This window comes from Hippocampus zosterae, chromosome 4 (genome assembly GCF_025434085.1).
Source record: "Hippocampus zosterae strain Florida chromosome 4, ASM2543408v3, whole genome shotgun sequence".
In the NCBI taxonomy this organism is placed as follows: domain Eukaryota; kingdom Metazoa; phylum Chordata; class Actinopteri; order Syngnathiformes; family Syngnathidae; genus Hippocampus; species Hippocampus zosterae.
The window spans coordinates 985,830-1,003,646 of NC_067454.1; the positions used below are offsets into that span (position 1 = coordinate 985,830).

At 46.0% G+C, this 17,817-nt stretch overlaps 1 long non-coding RNA gene across 1 annotated transcript; it reads left to right on the top strand.

The window, feature by feature from the left end:
• The first annotated feature begins 8,680 nt into the window (after window positions 1-8,680).
• On the top strand, window positions 8,681-17,207 carry LOC127599122 (uncharacterized). Its single transcript, XR_007962003.1, has 3 exons — window positions 8,681-8,988; window positions 15,868-15,999; window positions 16,823-17,207. It is a non-coding gene; the product is annotated as an uncharacterized LOC127599122 (long non-coding RNA).
• The last annotated feature ends 610 nt before the right edge of the window (window positions 17,208-17,817 follow it).

Consider the following 17,817-nt stretch of genomic DNA (forward strand, 5'->3'; position numbering starts at 1 on the left):
CCACCGCCACTCTGGATCTCCGCTCGGCCCCGATCTTCAACACCTCTCCCTGGAATCCCATCACACACACACACACACACACACACACACACACACACACACACACACACACACACAGACAGAAAGATGCTCAGGAGCGGGATGTCATGTTGGAGGAGAGCAGCTCATCCAGACTGAGGCTAAAGCCAGATAAGTTGTTGAGGCAGAGGATCAACTCCCAGCCAGCGTTCCTCCCGTCTGCCTTCATGTGAACACCCGTGAACATCATCAAGCGTCACCTTCTTAAAACGTCCTCTTTGGCTCTTTTTACTCTGGCTCTAATGCATCCATTAGCCACCAATCGCTGACAAAAGCGACACTATTTCATCCCTAGCTCGGCCCGCGTACGGTACAAAATGATGAATTTCAGTCAGTATTGTTATAATTCAGGCCCGGCGACATTTTTGGCAGGCTCACTAAAAAACTTGGCCCATGTTCCACGAGTTTACCACCCAAAAGCCTTCATGTCGGACATTTATTTATTTTGTGTTTGGCAACCTCGGTGGGAGCGCGCTCCACCTGAACTTCATCCTCTCAACGCTGCCTCATTACATCCACGTCCTTTCCCGCATTTGCATATAGACAGTCTGCATGCATACCTGTTGCCTCTATTCACTAAGCGTGCACACACACATACACACACACACACACAAAATACAAAAAGATTGATGGTGATGTTTGTGTTGTGAGCTCCAGTGGAGATGATGCAGCAACCAAAGAAGAAACGTCCAAATATGGTCGCAGAGGAAGTGGACAAGGTGATTGGAGACCTTCAAGGCTGACACAGGTTTTGTATGTATATGTGTGTGTGTGTGTGTGTGTGTGTGTGTGTGTGCGTATGTAATGAAGTCAAAATGTGCAACACTAAGGACTTTCCAAACCGGCGTGCTGTCCCTATAAGTCAACAATAGGAGCTTCTTCAAAAAGCACCACATCCTCTCCCCCACACACACCGATTTCATTCATTCATTCATTTTCCGAGCCGCTTGATGCTCACGAGGGGCGCGGGGGGTGCTGGAGCCTATCCCAGCTGTCTTCGGGCAGTAGGCGGGGGACACCCTGAATCGGTCGCCAGCCAATCGCAGGGCACACAGAGACGAACAACCATTCGCACTCACACTCACACCGAGGGACAATTTAGAGTGTTCAATCAGCCTGCCACGCATATTTTTGGAATGTGGGAGGAAACCGGAGCACCCGGAGAAAACCCACGCAGGCCCGGGGAGAACATGCAAACTCCACACAGGGAGGCCGGAGCTGGAATCGAACCCGGTACCTCTGCAAAGTGAAGCCGACGTGCTAACCACTGGACTACCGGGCCGCCACACACCGATATGTGTTAGTTAATTTGTTGTGAGAGTTAACTCTCAAAAAGGAAAACAAATATGCCCTGATTTAGTACCTTAGTAGTATGTTTTAGATTTTGTTTGTTTATTTCTTTTTTCTTCAGTGTGGCTTGTCACAGAAGCAAACTCAAAAGTCCAAGCGTTTCCGTTTACCGGGGTACTTAGCGACTCTCTTTGCGTTTCTACGATGGCCTCAATTTAACCTCAGTGGTGCCTTTGACTGCCAAGCTGAATTTGTTCCTTTTTCGGACTTGGTTTTGAATTCCTCGACTCATTTTTTTTCCATCACTCAGATGGCCTGATGAATATTTGAGTGAGTGACTGCAGGTCTCCCTTGACAGGCTGCTCGAATATTTACATGGCGAGCGGCCGCTTTTTCAAAGCCTCTCAGCGCATCGGAGTGCGACGCCGTCGAGCGCCGCCTAAGTAGAACCGCGATTCTTGTCGGGAACGCTTTGCTCCTGTCGTTCCTTCGCACATCGTCATCATAGCCCCACCGCGACCAAGCATCGTCTTCACCCTGACACCGTCCTTCAACCTCGCCTTCCTTTGTTTTGGCTCAGCTTCTTCATCCTCGCCCACATTTGGTTACCCGAACGCTCATCTTCTTCCATCCTTGTTGTAACTCGCCTTCCTCTTACATCTATGAGCCCACCACTGATACCGGTTGATAACGGAGGGCCAAAAGGGTGAACTAAATTCGAGATAATATTAATTGGATTTATTTATTTAAAAGTTTGTCATAGAACCTTCCAAGTAAGGGCGGCACTGTAGACCAGTGGTTGGCACGTTGGCTTCACAGTGCAGAGGTACCGGGCTCGATTCCAGCTCCGGCCTCCCTGTGTGGAGTTTGCATGTTCTCCCCGGGCCTGCGTGGGTTTTCTCCGGGTGCTCCGGTTTCCTCCCACATTCCAAAAATATGCATGGCAGGCTGATTGGACGCTCTAAATTGTCCCAAGGTGTGAGTGTGAGTGCGAATGGTTGTTCGTCTCTGTGTGCCCTGCGATTGGCTGGCAACCGATTCAGGGTGTCCCCCGCCTACTGCCTGAAGATGGCTGGGATAGGCTCCAGCACCCCCCGCGACCCTAGTGAGGATCAAGCGGCTCGGAAGATGAATGAATGAATTTATTTAAAAAGCAGTATTTTGCATTTTTTGCCACGTTTTTCAGACTTTAAGAGTACATTATTCCCTCGTATCGAACGGGATTCGCTTGACTCGGCGCTACTCGGCGGGCTTCCGTATCGTCTCCCCCTTCCTCCCAATGTTCTGCAACTTCAAGTAACTGCGCCACCTGGTGTTTAAATGCCTGTCAGTACAAGTCCAAATGAAATGAATGCAGTCATTGACATTAAACCTTAATTGTGTACCAACCTTCGGCGGGCCGGATTAAAAAGACCAAAGGGCCGGATTTGGCCCGCGGGCCGTAGTTTACCCACCACTGCTCTAGACCCTTCGTGATCGACTCGGGACCAGTCAGCGAGCTACCGGTCGATCGTGAAGGGTATAGAGGGAAAGGAAAAAAAAAAAAAAGATTTGTGTGTCTGTGTGTGCATTATTAATACAATCTATTTTGGTGTTACTTCACACTGCACCCTAAGCCTCAGTTTCACTTTCACCAAAAAAAAAGTATTACATGATTTTAAAAAATAAAATAAAAAAAGCAGCTCACCTCTAACCTAAGGTGGCGCATGATCTGCACCGCCGGATGTTGTTAGCGGTCGGCTTGCAATTAGAGCTGATGCGATATATCATGTTATTACGATTATTATTCTCATTCAAAGTTTGCTTGATGTGCAATTCCAAAAAGCATTTTCAAACGTTACAGGTACGTACGAGCATATCTCCACTTAACAGCTGCAAAAGTGCGGCCCGTGCCTGCGCGTCATTTCACAACGAAGGTAGCAGCTATTGAGGCCCTTTTCACAAACTCACAAACTCACAAACTCTTTTTTTTTTTTTTTTTTTTCATGTTCGGGCCGTTAAGGCTGTTGCTCGGTTGCTTGAAAATGTGAACGTCCTTGTTATTGAAGTCATTGAATCAACCACAATAACTGATTTTGGGGGGAAGGAGAACCACCTCGGTCCTTTGCCCACCTTTGTCCTCATCGGCTTTTTCTGTGATGCAAAATCTAAGATTGTGTACCTAATCAAATGGTCTCTGAGCGGCCCCTCGGATTCAGTGTGTGTGTGTGTGAAGGTGTGCGTGTGTGTGCACGCTCGCGTCCACCTGACAGTCCAGTGTCTGATTATGGAGGCACTTTAGCGTTATTAATATTAATGCCACTCCCTTTTATTCAGGATGTCTGCCTGCCACTCCGACAACGACCAGCAGCAGCAGAAGAAGAGGCACTTTGCCGCTTTAAATGATGGGTGCTTGACACAAAATGTGTGTGTGTGTGTGTGCGTGTGTGTGGGTGGGTGTGTGTGAGTGTGAGCATGTGTCTCTTTAGCATAAATGTCAGGAACAAAGAATCCTTCTAGTCCATTAGCAGTTTCAAACAGGACCTCACCTGGTGGAATCTTCCTCACCCCAACGCCGTTTGTTGACCTTTCATGGAAAATGTGATGGTAATCAGTGAGTTCTGTTTTTTTTATTTTTTTTTTAATATTTCTGAGACACTTGTCACAAATAGGAAGCTAGAAGTCAAAAATCACAAGAGCTGTGTGGAAATCGGCTACACTGGAATCATCATGACCACTCCAGACTTCATGTTGCAAATATTCCCAAGAGTGGAAGCAGGTTTAGGGCTGGCCCGGGTTTGATTTTCCAGGGTTAGTGTTTTCAAGAGTTTTCCGGGGAAAGGACCGCCCACATGTAAGCATTCGGTTTCGAGCTTCCCAAGGTTTGGATTTTACTGGATTTGAGTTGACTTTGTTTTGGGCTCTCCAGGGTTGTGGGTTTTCATGGTCAGTTTTATTCCAGGGTGAGTTTTTTTCCAGAGATGAAATTTTTCAGGGTTCGGATCAGGTTATTTCCGGAGTTAGTATTGTCCATCTTTAGGGTTTAGTGTTTTCCAAGTTTTTCAAGGTGAAGGGAGAGCAGGTCTTTTGACGTTTAGGGTCAGGGGGATGTTCTCGGGATTCCCAAATTGAAGGTTTTCCATAAATATGGATTCTAGAGGTTTCTGGGGTTGATCTTAAGGTTTTCCAGGGTGAAGGTTTTTCCAGAGGTAGGGGCTTCCGGGGTCTTTCATCTTGAACTCAACTCACCTCAATTCAATTGTATTTCTGGAGCGCTTCAAAACAACCAGTGCTGTATACAAAGTGCTGTACGTCCAGCAAAAATCTGAAGTATAACAGCAAACAATCAAAAGCCATCCATCCATCTTCTACCGCTTATCCGGGGCCGGGTCGCGGGGGCGACAGCTTTAGCAGGGAAGCCCAGACTTCCCTCTCCCTAGCTACTTCTTCCAGCTCTCCCCGGGGGATCCCGAGGCGTTCCCAGGCCAGCTGGGTCACATAGTCTCTCCAGCGTGTCCTGGGTCTTCCTCGGGGTCTCCTCCCGGTGAGACATGCCCGGAACACCTCACCAGGGAGGCGTTCAGGAGGCATCCGAATCAGATGCCCAAGCCACCTCATCTGGCTCCTCTCGATGTGGAGGAGAAGCGGCTCGACTCGGAGCCCCTCCCGGATGACCGAGCTTCTCACCTTATCTCTAAGGGAGAGCCCGGACACCCTGCGGAGAAAACTCATTTCGGCCGCTTATATCCGGGATCTCGTTCTTTCGGTCATGACAATCAAAAGCCAAAGCATACAAATGAGTTTTGTCTCTCGGGGGGTAAGGGTTCCGCGAGTTAAGCTGGTTAGGCCTTTCCAAAAGTAGGGATCGGTGCTTGACAAGTTCGAGCGGGGTATTACTCTCAAATAAGGCTTGAGCAGGGTTAAGTTAGTCGGGTGAGAGTTTTCCGAGGTAAGCGTGAAGTTATCGCACAGGGCGACAGTTCGGGAAAGGCGACATCTCTGCGTTGCGGTTGGCACGTCTCTATCGCTGTTCACATCAGTTTTGCGACTTGAGATGTTCCGTATATGGCGCCCAATACAAACTGGGAGTCGCATGACTACTTTTAGCGTCGTGGGTTGAAGTCAGCGCTTTGTCAGCAAAGATCTGCAAGTTCCAACTGGAAAACCTTGTCAAGTTCTGCTCACTTTCATGAAGTTCAATTAAACTTCCGCCCCAAATTCCCCCCCCCCCCCCTCTTCCCCCGGCAAATCATCTGCTATCAACTCTTTGTGCCTGCCTTGGGTCCGGACAAAAGGCAGCGGACCCTGGTACCGGGGATCGCGGACTTTGTCGCAGAGCTGAAGCCACCCCAAAATGTAACATGTTGACTGGAGGGAGGTGCTCCGAGGGAGGTGTGGTGGGGGCTTCATCATCTGATATCTTTTTAATTAACGCTATCCCTCTCAGACACTTGAAGGAGGCAAATACAAAGATAGTGACACGGCCAGATACTTAGCTTGTGACAGCTCTAATTAATGGGGGGGGGGGAGAAATTGAGAGTGTGGGGGGGGGGTGCTGCTGATGAAGGATTCATTAAGACCGGTCGCCCTTTTTTACTCAAATCTTCCAACTTCTGTGTGAAGGGAAGAACAGACAATGTAGTGGGAAAAGGAGGATAGAGGATAAAAGAGGAATTGAAGGTGTGTGTGTGTGTGTGTGCGTGTGTGTGTGCGTGTGTGTGTGTGCGTATGTGTGTGTGTGTATGTATACGCAGGAGCTGCCACTTCACAACAGGGGAGATGAATGACTTTTTACCTCTGGACACCGGGCCTTAATGAAACCCCCAGAGGCCAAACAATGGCATCTCTCTTGCTCTCACACACACACACACACACACACTCACACACACACATTCATTTATATATAAACCATATACACACACTCACAAAAGCAGGCGCTATATGTCGGTGCTGCTGCATTCCCAGACACTCCGTAAAAGGCAAAACACCGGATCATGAACCCAAGATGAACCCAGCATATTTTATTCAAGTATCTGTGCATTTGCACACACACACACACACACACACACAAAAACAGACAGTATTTTGTGGCATCTCCGTGTTTTCGTGCGGGTGTTTTGAAATTTGGCAGACCGCTCAGTGCTTTGATGGGTGTGGCTAGGCCGTGCCCTTTGACATCTGCGCAGCGCCTGTGACAATTTTCTGACTGAAAGTTGGTCTAAACGTACGCCTCCTCAGACCACGCCGGTGGGCTCACATATGGGGCGGGGGGCGGGGGGGGGGGGAATTTGATGGAGGTGCAGGCGGACACATACGCCAGCTCCGTCAACGGGTGTGGTGGACGTCAGAATCGCCCTTCGAGGATGACCAGGCTGCAATCGATGCTCAGTGGGCAACGTTTGACACAATATTGCTAAACAATGTGAGTTCCCCCCCCCGCCCCTTTTGTCTCTTGGGTTTGTGTTTGGGGTTTTCAGGGTTGGTCCTTTACATCGCTAGGGTCAAGGTTTTCTGCCTGATGTTTTTTGAGATTGGGCTTGATTAATTTTTTTCCTGCAAAAGGTACAAACGTCCATCCATCCATCCATCCATCCATCCATCATCTACCGCTTGGCCGGGTCGCGGGGCCAACAGCTTTAGCAGGGAAGCCCAGACTTCCCTCTCCCTAGCTACTTCTTCCAGCTCTCCCCGGGGGATCCCGAGGCGTTCCCAGGCAAGCTGGGTGACATAGTCTCTCCAGACTGTCCTGGGTCGTCCTCGGGGTCTCCTCCCGGTGGGACATGACCGGAACACCTCACCAGGGAGGCGTTCAGGAGGCATCCGAATCAGATGCCCAAGCCACCTCATCTGGCTCCTCTCGATGTGGAGGAGAAGCGGCTCGACTCGGAGCCCCTCCCGGATGACTGAACTTCTCACCTTATCTCTAAGGGAGAGCCCGGACACCCTGCGGAGAAAACTCATTTCGGCCGCTTGTATCCGGGATCTCGTTCTTTACGTCAACCTCTTCAATGAGCAGACTTTATTCCCTGAAGAATATTCTTTATATCGTCGTGTGTGTATGTGTGTGTGTGTGTGTGATGGATGAGTGTGGTACCAAGAGCCCCCAAGTCTAATACCCTCAATAAATGCAGCAAGGCATGCTGGGTCATGGCCGGTCCACTTGTGCCTGGTTACTCTCCATCATTCCCAATTAAAGGCGTCACTCGCTCTTATCATCTCCGCCGCCACCTCGTATGAATATGCAAGCGACTCTTATCTGCTCAGGTAAAATGGCCGCCGCAGCACGCGCGCCGCATGCTGATGAATCTCTTTGACCAAACTCCGGGTCCCAAAACTTGATGTTATTTAGCAGCAAAATAGTTCTTGTTTTGCATCGATTATTCTTGGCAGTTTTCGGGCGGTGGGTGGAGGGGGGGGGGGGGGATTCAACTTCTCCAGTTTCTTCCTCTTCTCACAATTTTGGTCACAAAATAAATTTCCCAACGGAAAAAGGGTTACAAAATTGCCATTTTCCGACACTAAATGAGACATTTTAGAAGATGACCTTCTCCTTCCACATTTCCCAACCACTTGAGAAGAGTCACAAACTTTTCCATCCTCATCTTCCTCATTTCTCAAGTGATTTTAAAGTCCAGAAACCGAACCCAACATTCCAGACATCTTCAGAAACAGTCCCCAAATTGCTATGATTTTTTTTTTGGTTTTCCCTTTGACAAAAAAAAAGGACAAAATCTGTCTTCGATGGGCACCACCCTCCCCACTCTCGAGGACTTGCACACCTTGGGAGTCCTTTTCATCATCCACCAAATTCTCCCCGTTGCACATTTCCCAACTGATTCAAGCCATCTAAACCATCAAATATTCCCGAACTTTGGGACATCCTAATGGCCACCTTTTTTTTTTCCCGGTGACATCTGGAACACCACACATGTCAACTGATTCACGCCATGGCAACGTTTCCTACGTTACATCTCATGAGGGCATCTCGAAAAGTGGAACGCATCATTTTCCCGGCAAGTTTCCACATTTTTTTTTAGAAATCCCCAAAATAATGAATATGATGTATCATTTGATAAGCTAAATATAAATATCACCACCTCCAGCTGCTGGAGGCTGTAAATTTCCCCATTGTGGGACGAATAAAGGATATCTTATCTTATCTTGATATATATAATATCAAATATATTATATTTGGGTGATGATATTATGATTAATAGATGTAAATAAAGGCTATTTTATTTGAAGTCAATATCATAAGGCGCATGTACGAAAAGTCAAAGTTGGACTCATCGCTCGACTGTCATCGCTCGGTTCTTGTTTGAGAGTCAAACAAGGGCCCTCCGCGTCTTTCCTGGCAAACAGCGACATCCCTAGGCCAACTGCTGCAGTGCAGCAACCGCACATGCACGCGACTTCCGGGTCTCGTTCGAATGGTCAAAGTCCAGCCGGGCAAAAGCGGGCAGAGTGTGGAGAGAGAAAGAAAAGGAGGGATGCAAACAAAGGGGAAGCAAATGTAAGACGCGAGGAAGAGGAGGACTGCAGGCAACGCCCTGAGCAAGGAAAAACAACTCTAGAAGAAGAGCAGCGAACAGGATTCCAAAATGGCTCTCATTGACATTTTGCTGACGAAGCACTCGACAGGTGATTTCCTTTCTTTGACAGCCTCGAATCACATGAATATGTCAAGACTCTCAATGTGTAAAAACAAATGAGGACGAAAGTCTTTATTGATGTATTTTTTTATTTCTTTTTTAAGATGAATGGATCCAGTCATGAAAGTGTCTGCTTAGACTTGTTCAACCAATTCGTCTTCGATCAATACATTTCCCAAATACAAATATTCCCACGTGCTGTATTAGTTTTGAAGAAAAAAAAGTCAGTCCTTTAAAACAAGTGGACCTTTCCATTCCTTTTCACGTGTTGAAGTCTCAATTTCAAGTTTCCTCCCACTTCATTTTCACACTGGGACAAAGTAACACTCTGGAATCAGCGTTAATGTCACAGATGACTCTTTGGGCGTTTTAAAATGTCGTGCCATCACCGAACTCTTAATAACTCCATCGAGCTTCTTCTGTGCTAAATAAAAGTCCAGTTCATATTACTGACTGACTTGCCGTAGTTGTTAGCGTCCGTCTGCGTCTGCTTTGAGGCCAATTAATGGAGAACTCGGCTGCCCTTTTGCTGGTGTCCCACTGACAAATTCAATTTTATTATTACACCAAAAAAATGACAGAGTTTTAATCAGCAGCGGCTGCACACCTTTTTCACCACACCTCGTGTCACGTACCTGTAGCTACAAAAATAGATTTTGATTTCATGCTGTAGTTTCAGCTTCTACTCGCATATCCTCGGCTTGTTATTGTGAAAGCCAACTGCACGACTGGTGAGTGTGTGAACAAAAACACTTTTCCTCCATATCATGCACTGATTGTCCTCCAATTTTATGATGATATTAATAACAATATTATATATTCATTCATTATATTCATTCATTCATCTTCCGAACCGCTCGATCCTCACTAGGGTCGCGGGGGGTGCTGGAGCCTATCCCAGCTGTCTCCGGGCAGTAGGCGGGGACACACCCTGAATCGGTTGCCAGCCAATCGCAGGGCGCACGGAGACGAACAACCAACCACGCTCACATTCCCACCTAGGGACAATTTAGAGCGTCCAATCAGCCTGCCATGCATATTTTTGGAATGTGGGAGGAAACCGGAGCACCCGGAGAAAACCCACGCAGGCCCAGGGAGAACATGGAAACTCCACACAGGGAGGCCGGAGCTGGAATCGAACCCGGCACCTCCACACTGTGAAGCCGACGTGCTAACCACTGGACTACCGGGCCGCCCAATATTATATATAATATTGTTATTAATACTATACTATAAAAGGCTGGAATTAGCTCCAGCAAGTCCGCGACCCTTATGAAGATAAACGGATCAGATAATGGATGGATAAAATATTTTCCGACCCTTACAGTTGCATTGAGTCCATTCAAAAAATTTCAAGCCCCCCCAAAAATATTTAATTAGTGTAGATAGACTGCCAGAAAGCGTTTGTGGCAAAAAAACAAGCTGTTTGTTCCGTCCCTCAAAATTGTCAATATTTAAAAAAAAAAAGGCTTCAAATCGTTGAATCTGCAGGTATGAACCACGAACATGAGTGAATCCAATATATACTAAGAATACATACAATGAATGTTAATATGCCAATTCAATATTTTTAAGTTTTTTTTTTAATCATTCGGGTTGTTTAAATCCAGGTATTGCATTTAATTAACAAAAACCTCCCATGTTAAAATCATTTCACACCTACAAGCTGATGATGATCAAAATTAACTCTTGAGAGTGACGCTGACATGTTGGCGGAGGTGCTCGGAGCATCACGCGGTCTGAAGATGGCAGGTCACAGCGAAATGGCCTCGGTAATTTGCGACAATTTTGCGCATTGCAACAGCAGCTCTCGTCTTATTGGAGCATTCATTTTTGCCGTTGTCACATAAAATGTCCGGACACCCCTTCGACCCACGACCTCGCCAACCTGCACACCTCCAAATATCAAATGCATATTTCACCACACATACACACACACACACACTCACACAGAATCTTCTTATTGCGTCCACTAAATCATAAGCTCGGTGGATAAAGGTACTTCAGGCTTCGGGTTGTCGGAGGTGGGGGCATGGGGGTGGGAGGTGCACCTAGAAGCTAATGGAGTGTTTATGGCTACATATGGATCTCATAAACAAGGCTAATAGCATACAAGCTAATGTGTCTTCAATCATCTCCAACGTAAACGCATCTGACCGTCTTGACCGTGAGTGGCGGAATAAATGTCCAAAATCTGACATTTACAAGCAGCATTTATGACAAAATAATGTTCAGCGTAAAAGATGCTACCTTTTGATTACAAATAGCAAGCATGTGGCAGCTATCATGAAAAGCTAAAGTTCACATCCTCATCACGGAGAGGTGCGCCACGCTATACACCGGAGAGCCAAAACGACTTTGTTCGCAAAAAGCCGCGGGACGACAGCACCCTGGTACAAGCTTGCCCATATTTGGAAGTGTTTGGCAACCAGGAAGTAACAGGGAGGCTTTGCCGCCTGGTCTCTTGCTGTTAGCACTTTGAAATCGCACCACCGGCCCCTTTTTGATTAGATGCGCCTTTCTTCGGGCATCCCAGGTGTGGGTACCGCAGATACACAATGAATGGTCGCATTGAAAGTACGCCGCATGTTACCCGAACATTGGCTTGAACCCCTCAACCGAAACCCGTTTTGCAGCCTTAACTTGCACACGTGCATTCTGGTGAAAAAAAAAAAAAAAAACAAGCAGTAACAAAAAAAAAAAAACCCCAGTTGGATTGTGTTAAGGTTTATTTTGGTGGAGGTCATTATCATGACTTGATTTTGGATTTAAAATTGCCACGTGATGTGAAAAACATGTGTCACCTCAGCAACTGATTAAAAAAAAACAAAAAATTGAAAATTGTATAATTTTTTTAAAATGAAGAATTAAAATAATTGTAATTGTGAATTGGGAAAACCAATACAGGGAAATTTGAATTAAGAATAAAAAATACCTATATTCTTTAAATTGTGAACATTGAAAAAACATTTCACAAAAACTGGTCAAATGTTAAAGAGTCAAAATGGTAAAAAAAAAAAAAACATGACATTTTTTTGTAAATGTACTTGGGGTGATAAATATTCAAAATGCCCTTTTTTTAAATGATTGAAAAAGTCATGGGCGGCCCGGTAGTCCAGTGGTTAGCACGTGGGCTTCACAGTGCAGAGGTACCGGGTTCGATTCCAGCTCCGGCCTCCCTGTGTGGAGTTTGCATGTTCTGCGTGGGTTTTCTCCGGGTGCTCCGGTTTCCTCCCACATTCCAAAAACTTGCATGGCAGGCTGATTGGACGCTCTAAATTGTCCCTAGGTGTGAGTGTGAGTGCGAATGGTTGTTCGTCTCTGTGTGCCCTGCGATTGGCTGGCGACCGATTCAGGGTGTCCCCCGCCTACTGCCCGGAGACAGCTGGGATAGGCTCCAGCACCCCCCGCGACCCTCGTGAGGATCAAGCGGCTCGGAAGATGAATGAATGAATGAATGAAAAAGTCATGATGTGCCTAACACTCATTTACTCTACGACTCACATTCACTTCCAGTCAAATCCTTCCACCAGACAACAATCACTGATGATGATGACGATGATGACGATGATGATGATGACGACATTAATATGGCGTCGGGGTCTGAAATGCACCTGACGGCCTGGTTCATGGTCACTGCTTCTGATGGCGGTGGGGGTCCGACAAGTGGTGGCCCGGCCAGTGTGTGTGCTTGCTGATTTGTAAGCCGATTTGTTCCTTTATTTCCCCTGGCTGTACATCGGCGGTCAGCGCACTTTCACACACACACACACGCACACACGCACACAAAATGTAGGGCCTCCCCAAGGACAATCTGTTGTGAATCGCATTACAGCCATTTCCCATTCTGTAGGTGCAGGAGCAGCCCCAGCAGAAATCAAATATTTATCACGTTGTATTAACCCCCACCGTTGCCCCCCTTGCACACACTCGCACACAAACAAGCACACACACACAAGCGCACGCACAGCAGCCGTCCTGATGTTGCGGCCGCCAACACCACCACATAGAATTCATTATCCTATTAGGCCATTGCTCAGCCGCGCTGCGGCTGGCAAGCAAACAGATGAGCATACATAACGGTACATGCTGGCCTACGCACATGCACACACACACACACACACACACACACACACACACACACACACGCACACACACACGTTACAAGAAGCTGCTGCTGATTGGTTGGTTAGTGTTACAATGCTAAAATCTGACCTAGAATATGTTATGTGTTATTGTGTTCTAATGTCTGATAAGAGATCAGACGTGACAGAATTGGATCGTTCGGTACCAAATGGCCCAGTGGGTTTATTCAACTTCAACAAATATGGTGGCCACGGCTCTTTTAGCCATCACTATCAACAAGTACAGCAAGTTTGATTCAAATCAGAATCTGCTTGGTTGGGGCAAGGGGGGGGGATTGTTTAATTGGCGGTCCAAATCCAGGTTTCGATCCAATTTCAACCCGGAAAGTTAACTCCTTCCCATCTCTACCTGGCCAGCCTATTACGATCTCCTTCTCTTTTATTACCATCCAACCTTGCATACATTCATTCATTCATCTTCCTAACCGCTTGATCCTCACTAGGGTCGCGGGGGGTGCTGGAGCCTATCCCAGCTGTCTCCGGGCAGTAGGCGGGGACACACCCTGAATCGGTTGCCAGCCAATCGCAGGGCACACAGAGACGAACGACCATTCGTGCTGGCACTCACACCTAGGGACAATTTAGAGTGTTCAATCAGCCTGCCATGCATATTTTTGGAATGTGGGAGGAAACCGGAGCACCCGGAGAAAAGCCACGCAGGCCCGGGGAGAACATGCAAACTCTACACAGGGAGGCCGGAGCCGGAATCGAACCCGGTACCTCTGCACTGTGAAGCCGACGTGCTAACCACTGGACTACCGGGCCGCACCTTGCATACATGTCATGTTAATTCTGTTCTGTTCTGCCACCTCCACCTTTGCCCTATGTCGCATCCCTGTCTCCTCCGCCTCTTTCCATGGTGTTCAAATGCCATTCTTGGATGTTTCGGGTGGGGGGGGGGGGGTTCATGAAAAATTGATGGCAGTCCGCAAATGTCCCCGGGACTGTTGTCTGGACACCGCTGAGCCATTTACATCATGAGTGGATGCACAAAATACCATCAGGAAGTTTTGTCCATTTTATTTTGAAGGGACCATCTTTGCATCGTTTATGTTAACTACCATCAAAGACAAACCTGTCGTAGCCGTTGTCATGTTGCTCCAAAAGCGACGATGAAGAGCGTTATTAGTGGGAAACTTTGCACCGGGAGTTGAATATTCTGACCTTTCGGTGCCCCCAACGTTCTCCGATTCAAGTCTTGCGCGTTAGCATCCAGCTAGCGCACAGGCTTGACACGGAGGCGTCAAAGATTGCTTCATGTAAATATTTTGACTCATTGACTTTGTGGATAACTTTGACTTTTACGAGGTGATATTTCCTGGCACGTGAGATGAACATTGCACTTAAAAGTCCACCATTTCATGATTTGCTCCGGCTCAATAAAAGTACCACTTTACGGCCACCGTAAATCACGCAAAAGAAAAGAAGCAAAAAAAACACACCGGCCGCTGTTAATCTCACACATAAAGCGACCACCTATAAAAAGAACATACACGCACACACACAAATAAAGAAAAGAGGTCCTTTGCGGCGGAATACCTTAAGTAAATGTCATAAATGTGAAATTGTGTTGTTAATTTGATGCATTAGGCGTCTGATTTGTTATAAATAATTGTTTATTTCGGTAATAAGACCTCCTGATATGTCCTGGCCAAGCGTCCAATCAAATTGATGCTCATTAACGGTGCAGATAAATTACTTTTACACTTCGGAGTCATTAAAAGGAAGCAATTAAATGTACACGTAGCTGGTTTTGACTTTTTATGCACCCCCCCCCCCCTTGAATTTACACATGTTCAAATGATCACAGGCACCATCGACAAACTTGTTACAGCATTTTGTGTTTTTCCGCTTTTGACTGGTAGTTTTAATTAGGAGGATATTAGTAGGATAGGCATGTGGTGTATCATGAGTAGAAACACTAAAAGTAGAGTTGCGGGAAGCCTGCTAGGTGGCGGGGGGGTTTCATTTTGTGCCATTTTCTTCAAAAACAAACTTTCGAGGGATTTTATTGAACCGCTCCTCACCTTTTACACTTAGCCAGCATGACATTTGGTGGGCAGGTCTGTCATACGTGAACTGGCAACCAAAAGCCATCTTGTTTTCAAGCCACCCTATTTTGTTCAAATTAGTCATGTCCAGCGGTCCTCCAAAAAACAAAATCATCTGACGGATATTCTCCAATTGCTACCAAATTGGAACCACGTCATGATGCAGAATCGCCAAAGTTGTGTGAGGTTTCATTAAAAGGATGCGGGTGAAGCCAAATTTGAGAATTTGCAAAACAGGCCCACCCACTCTGCAAAAAATAAAAGATGCTCCAGCCATAGAACAACATTGCGACCATCCTTGCTGCCGTTTTTTGTTCTCAATACGGCCGGAAAAAGAGAAATCACACAGGAGCCACAATAAAGCAGCGGCTGGGAAGAAAATGACCCAAGTGCTGTGTGCATGCGTCTTTGTTTAGTCCTGTGCCTAGATGGAGGTCATACATCCACGTTTTACTGCATGCAAAAAAAAACAACAACAATGTGACAGAAAAAAATGCAATTATTGTTGCGTGTGTGCGCGCACACACATTTACTTCCTGTTACACTTCATTTCATAATTACAAAGCAATATATAAGAAATGAAGTGTGTGTCTCTTTTTCGCCTTTTTGTCACATGAATAAAATGTACATGAGATCAGATTGGAGATTCTTTTCATTTTTGCTTTTTTTTAGAGTGTGCACGTGAACTACCCTGCAACATAGGAGAAAACTGATGTACACACTGCACGGGGAGACCGTGCAAACTCCACCCAGGAAGGCCAGAGTCCAGATTCGAACTCTGCACCTCTGTACGATGAGGACAAGGTGCTAACCAGTTGCCCACACCCACTGTGCCACCTTCACAAACCTAATTTAACATACAAATACAATATCGGTGCCGCGTCTCAAAAGGATGCATTTTTAAATTGAATTTGAAGCATTCGATAAGCTCAACCAAAATGTGACTTCAAAAATGAACGATTTCAAATCACGACATTTGCTAAATTTGTAAGCATTATTTTGAATTACATTCTAATTTTATTCGAATGGCTCATAGCATGTATCAGGTTGATCATTTTACAATTCTTTCACATTTTATATTGCTGCAAAAACTCGACTCAATGCAAAGTGAAAATATGTGAAATGCACCGCAGGCGTCTTCATACGACCCGCATGCCATGGCTGCCACCTGCTGTTCAGAATTGGGACTGCAGCACGATTGAATGGCTGATTTACTTTTTTTTTCGAGAACATCCGATTTTTCAGATATTTTCAATGTTCTGTTTCTCAGTGTGACCTATGAAAACGTGTGCAGTGGGGATTTTATAATACCGTGTCGTGTATAACTATGACGTTTCAGAAAAAAAACGCCTAATTTTGAATCAAACCTTACGTTTGATGTGCCAGAGAAAAAACAAGGGCACCCAAAAGTTTGTTTGCATGTCTGATTAAAAACATATTGACTCGTGTTATTTTCTTGAATTCCATTTCCTAATTATTTACACTTTAACAAGAATGCCAGCTGCCAGTCATGTCGTTTTGATTATTCGTTTGTCATGAGCGTGTCTATATGTCATGCACGCTGCAAAATGTGTGTAGTGTAGCTTGAAATATAAGAAAAACTCATCCGTGTGTCCCTTTTGCTTAGCTCTCCCAGCTGGACTGAAACAAGAACTGTGAAGCTGGACTGAAGTATGACTTTAATAGGGCAACAGAAATAAGCTGCTTTCGGCCACCATCCTTTTCTACGCCCGGGGCTAGGCTCTAATGCGCCATGGGAACTTTATGAGCCGTCAGATGGGGTTGGACGCCGGGCGCCCACCGGGGTACTTTTGAGGTCGGCGTCGAGATGAGTGACGCTGATGAGCGACCGGTCATAGCCCAGAGCACGCTGATGGAGGCGAAAGACAAAGCAAAGGATTTACATCAGGTGGACGTCAGGAAGGAAAAACACTGACGGAATACACTAAGGGTTGCCAAATCCGGTCCTCCAGGGCCGCTAACCTGCGTGTTTAAATCACGATGTATTGTATTGTATTGTATTGTATTGTATTGTATTGTATTTGAAACGTTTTCCTCCTCCGACACACCGGATTAAAATGAGTAGTTACCAGGCTTCTGCAGAGCTTGCTGGTGATCTGATAATTCGAACCAGGTGCATTAGAGGAGGGGAACTATCTGGGAAAAAAAATGTATCCATATATATATATATAGTGTGTGTGTATACTTCCACAATGGTGAAAACGCCTCGTCTCCGAAAATACTAAAATAAATAAAAATAAAACTCCACCCTTGCGCACAGTTATGACTGCACTTTGCACTACAACCGAAATAGGGCCCGACCACTTCACGTTTGGATATAAATGGGCAAAAAGATGCTTTCATTATATGTTGACATTATAACGTCAACATATAATGACGTGTTTGGGTGACGTAAATGAATGCTTGCGTGATTGGACAAAAAAGTACATTATTTGTGTCAATAAATGAAAACTGTAGTTAAAATCCAATAATAACACAACTATTGCCCCCTCCTCCCACCACCACTACTGTCACTCCCGGTCCCAAACACACATACACACGCACACACACACACAACACACTCGCGCATAAAAAATTAAAAATACCGAAATTGCATTTATA